We start from the raw sequence: 6,154 nt of genomic DNA, 5'->3' as shown, positions 1-6,154 counted from the left end.
TACCTACTGAAATGTAACAGGAATGGATTGTTTAATGCAGTGCTGCTTGTAGTGCATAATCTGAAACACTAGTATATTTTGCTATAAACACATATTAAATCTATGAGTTTCGTGTGTTGTGTTCATAATGAGCACTGGAACAAAAGAGTATTTGTGGCATTAAGGGAAATTATGAAGTATGTAGATTTAACCAGATAGTGTTGTGGCATTTTTAACTATATGTCTTGTCTTGGAATGTTTTGGTGATGTGTTACCAGAGTTTCCCAGTCATTCAGCACTTATTCAGACCAAGTGTAAGGGGCTGTTTTAGGATTTGTGCAAAATATCGGGGCCTGCTGGATTAGGATGAATATGAATATCGATTTACAGAGGTTGAATTATGTTGGAAAATTAATTTGTATTTAGTCTTAAGAGACGTGTGAAAAAGCTGTGTAGCAGTTTTGTTAGTCTGCAAATTTAGGGTTATTTATGGGACTTGTCAGTTTATTAAAGTATTTTTAGGGTTCTTTATTATTATGTTATTTATCTCACAATGTACAGAAAGATAAAGTTATATACTGTATTTGGAATTAAATGTATTTAAATTTTTATTTTTATTTTGCAGAAATCTTTTAATGGGAAAAGTAGATGTAAAGTAAAAAAGAATGCATGTGACTTGTAGATTGATTGGAATACTTGTAACTGAAATTGTGCCAGTGAATAGAAATGCAACTTGCATTAATGTCTTTTTTAGTAAATAATTTGTTAAATGTCACAAATTTGTTAGTGAGGGATATTGTTGTCTTGCTTAGATTTTGGCATGGTGGTGAAGGTAATATGCAAAAAGAGGATGGAAAAATGCCAAGACAAATGTTATTGTTGTCCTATTGTACAAAGAAGGATTCAAGAAGAAAAATGGTGAATACAAAAAAACCTCATTTAAGCATTCTTGAAGAAATGTATCTTACTTGATAGTAGATAAAACAGCTACCTACTAAATTGTGGAGGAGCGAGCTTGGTAGAGTAAAGAGTGTTGTGAAAACTTTTCATTTTTGTGATTTAGTGTACCACACAGTATTTGATTGAATATTTGTCATGGTAAAGCACTCCCATCCTCTCAACACAATATTTATCTTAAAGAAAATAATAATAAAAAAATATATGAAAAGTATTAAAGATTAAGTTTGACATTATTTGTTGGCACACCCTTAGAGGGCAGTTATCATCTTTCTGTCATAATGTCCTTGAAGAGATGAGATTAAATAAGAAGTTGTTCAGAAACTGGTGCTAATTACAGTATGAAAAGTATGAATATATATATATATATATATATATATATATATATATATATATATATATATATATATATATATATATATATATATATATATATATATATATATATATATATATATATATATATATATATATATATATATATATATATATATATATATATATATATATATATATATATATATATATATATATATATATATATATATATATATATATATATATATATACACACACACACACACACACACACACACACACACACACACACACACATATAATTAGATGTATTTTGTTTTAAACCTGTTATGAAAATGTTTTTTATATTGTTAAATTGCTATATGATAGATAACTAGCTACCGACTCTTAAGAATATGATTTTTCTTGAGATGCAAAGCTGGAGGTTGAAAGTAGGATTTCTTTGCCTTAATTCTTATATGTAAAAACAGGTAGTACAGTGAATGTTGGAAAAGATCATAATGTATAATAATTTATTGGATTTTGTTCATTTGATGACGTAGATTTTAATTTCCCTTTACAAACTTTGAAAATAGATCTAATAGAACAAGACACAAGGATTCTTCACATTCAAACTTAATATGCTCTGATTGCTGTGATTACAGTAATGTTTTTAGCTCTAATGTTTTATAACCATTGTTGAAGACCATGAGCTCACCATTTAGAGGGCTGAATTTTCTCTGTAAGATAATTAAAAGCAACATACCTAAGACTTTTTTTTTTTTTTAATGTTTCCAATTACCATGAACTTTTCAATGAGTCCCTGAAAATATTCAAGGGTAGTCTTAAGCTTGCAATGTTTAAATGAGCTTTTCAACTTTTGAAATTTTCTTATCTATGTTCCACTCTCACTTACTGATTTTCAGTTTTCATTTATGTATATTTGTGTTGCTGAGCCATTCAAGGATAATACTGTTCTGGATAAGGAACTAAGGAGAGAACAAGCAGTAGGGCAGCCTGTTTATTCCCATAAGAGATGAGATCACTTGAAGTAAACAACAATTTTTTTTTTTTTTTTTTTTTTTATATATATTGGAGTGTATGCATACATACATGACAGGTAGATGTGTCAGATGTGTGATGAAAGAACCAGCTCCCGTTGTATGGGCTGCGGGGAAGATCAGTTCTAATGAGTCTCAGTGGTTTTTAACTTTGTAGGATGGTCCACTGGACATTAAAAATTCAGTATGAACATTTGAATCAGAATAAATTGATAGGTTGAGAACCATTGCTGTAATGGAAAGTGTTCAGTACTTTCCCTGTTGGCTACATTGTAATTTTTAAAAATTTTTCTCTTGAAATCATCACCATATCAACAGTGTACCCAATATTTGAGTTTATGATAAGATTGCCAAGTTTACATACTGAATTGGATGTGAATGCTTTCTTCCATATAATTTTAACAGTATTAGTAGCCAGTGTAGTATTATTGTATATTGTAATTTGCCTAGTTATACATATTTGGGTTATGCTTTTGTTGTTTTTATCTTCATATTCACATCTACGTATTCGGTCTGATCTTAGAATCATGGATGTTTCCTGCATGCCACACTTCTGCCTTCCATCCATTTCAGCTACCAATCTATGGAAGTGGCATTTCTTATAATTGCATAATTATTTAGACATTTTTGAGTATCTTTTCATCCATAATGTTAATTGTTTCATAGCTTAGATATCAATATTAAGTCCTGTTTCTCTTATTGACTCTAATATTAACAAAATCAGCGAATCATGTGTATACTAATTTTTCAACATGTGGTGTATACTTTATTATGTTAAATTTGATTACATGACTAAAGCTTAAGTTTATATTCTGAAATCAAGATGTAATTTTCCTCAAAATAGTTATTAATATTTATTTCATAGCTACCAAAATTTCACTTTTAGTGATTTAGAGTTGCTCTCTGCAGTACATTTGATTTCAATCTTTTTGTTATTAGTTGCAGTACCAATTGATATTCCTTTTCTTAGTAATGGGGCTGCAGGTTGGTGATCTGATAACTCAGGGGTACCTGGTGAAATAAGTTTGAAAACCACTAACTAACAAGTGTAATTTCAGAATCAATAGACCTTTTTTTTATGATGTCATTTACTGTATATGTAAAATATGACACATGTTTGTATATTTCTATCAGTGTAGTGAATGCTTATGTATTATTCTTGATGTCTGAACTGCTTTAAAGGATTAAGGATGTTGCAGTGCTCTTGCTATTTTCTCTAAGCTTCTAATTGCTTTTGACAGGAAATGTGTGTGTGTGTGTGTGTGTGTGTGTATTTACCTAGTTGTAGTTTTACAGGGCCTGAGCTTTACGCTCGTGTGGCCCCGTCTCTATATCTACACTTATCCAATTTTTCTTTAAAGCTATGCACACTCTTTGCTGACACCACTTCCTCACTCAAACTGTTCAAAGTCTCAACACATCTTTGTGGGAAACTATATTTTTAACATCTCTCAGACATCTTCCCTTCCTCAGTTTTTTACTATGTGATCTTGTGCTTCTAATGTCATATTCTTCTCCCAGAATCAATTTCTCATTATTCACTTGATCCATTCTGTTAATCAATTTAAAAACTTGTATCAGATCCCCTCTCTCCCTTCTATGTTCCAGGGTTGGTAGATCCATAGCCTTTAGTCTCTCCTCTCATGTCATCCCTTCAAAGTGTGTGTGTGTGTGTGTGTGTGTGTGTGTGTGTGTGTGTGTAGAAAATACATGATTCTTTTTTCCTATAAATACTCAATGCCTATTAAGAACAAATGATATGGAATCTGTATTATAACTCCATTGTTGGTGATTCCTGATACATGATTAGACTTGGATATAGTTGATCAAAATAATATTTTCTTGCACCAAAGAAAGATTTGTTTGATATTATTTACATCACACCCAGGGAAAAAGTAACAGATCTAGTAAAAGTGATTACTCTTAAAATTTTGTTGCTTTAGAATAATACTGCTCATTTTTTTTTTGTTGTAAAAAAAAAGTTCATGAATATCTGTTCATCATGTTTTAAAAAATCAGAGTAATTTGTAGTGTTTATCTTCGAGTTTCCTGGATGCATTATTTTCTTTGAGTGTTGCTTGTAATCGTTGCACTGTCCTTAACTCTTTGCATAATAATGAACCTGTGATGCTGAGATTATTCTTTTTAAGAATGTTTCATAAAGGTAGGTAAACACATTATAAATTGAATTAGTACATACAGTATATGAATTTCATAATTAGATTGTTAGATACAATAAAATATTCTATTGAGTATGAAGAAATTAGATTTTCTTAATTCAGATGAATGTGTGAAATGAGCAAATGCAAACATTGAAAGGAAAATGATCAAGTTAATTTTTTGACAAAACCAAACTTACATATGGAACCTACTCACATATGCTTACATTTTATCTCTTATAATCCTATCAAGCACTGTTTCTCTGTATATCCAAAATAAGAAATAACTCTGTGATTTCATAAGGCTCGTCATGAATTCTTGATGAGTGTCTGTATTGGAAAAATTTCTTTCATGCATGTCCTGGATTTAATCTGTACTTGTACATATATGCATATTTTTGAAAATTTGGAAGTTGAATTAAATCAGAATAAAGTTTTAGGATAGCACCACATTTTTTATTGGTTTACCTTCTCAGTTTCTCATTTAAGTTATCAATCTGGCATATGCAGGATTATTCAAAGCATCCTGGTGGTGGACAGCTTGGTGTGGTCAGCTTGTAACTAGAGAATCTGTGCTCAAATTTCTGGCTAAATAGATGTAAAATGAGCATCCCAGTGACATAAAGATAACACACATAGCTGAAAGGATAGATTAATCCTGGCCCAGGCAGAGGAAAAAAATGTTGAAAAATAGAAGTTGTAATCAGGTTTAGGTATTATACAGAGGTAGATGTAGTGTAAACAAGAATATTCATGAGCTTAAATTCTTTCATGCATCTGGTATTCATCTAAGCAAGTACAGTGGAATGTTTCAACTACATAAGTTGATTGTAAATAGATAGGGAAATAGAATCATAGTTCACTAAATGAGAACCCCTTTTATTAAACATACCTAATTACATTAACTGAAGACTGGCCAAGGAAAACATAAATAAGAATGCTATAAAACCAAAAACAAGAAATTTATAAGAATACTTGGAATATGAAGTACCTAGTTTACTGTGTGTGTGTGTAATTCACTGTTTGATCTGCTGCAGTCTCTGACGAGACAGCCAGACGTTACCCTACGGAATGAGCTCAGAGCTCATTATTTCCGATCTTCGGATAGGCCTGAGACCAGGCACACACCACACACCGGGACAACAAGGTCACAACTCATCGATTTACATCCTGTACCTACTCACTGCTAGGTGAACAGGGGCTACACGTGAAAGGAGACACACCCAAATATCTCCACCCGGCCGGGGAATCGAACCCCGGTCCTCTGGCTTGTGAAGCCAACACTCTAACCACTGAGCTACCGGGCCGTGTGTGTGTGTGTGTGTGTGTGTGTGTGTTCGTATTGTATTCACAGTTGCCTCTGATTACTCAGTCAGCCTTCCCCATTATGGAGCGAGCTCAGAGCTCATAGACCGATCTTCAGGTAGGACTGAGACCACACCACACTCCACACATCAGAAAAGTAGTGTGTGTGTGTGTGTGTGTGTGTGTGTGTGTGTGTGTGTGTGTGTGTGTGTGTATAATTCACCTCGGTTGCCTGCTGGTCACCCAGCCAGTCTCCCCCCTTACGAAACGAGTTCAGAGCTCATAGACTGATCTTCGGGTAGGACTGAGACCACATCACACACAACACACACCGGGAAAGCAAGGCCACAACCCCTCGAGTTACATCCCATACCTATTTACTGCTAGGTGAACAGG

This window comes from Portunus trituberculatus, chromosome 42 (genome assembly GCF_017591435.1).
Source record: "Portunus trituberculatus isolate SZX2019 chromosome 42, ASM1759143v1, whole genome shotgun sequence".
NCBI lineage: Eukaryota > Metazoa > Arthropoda > Malacostraca > Decapoda > Portunidae > Portunus > Portunus trituberculatus.
Note: the sequence above shows the minus strand (reverse complement) of the source record.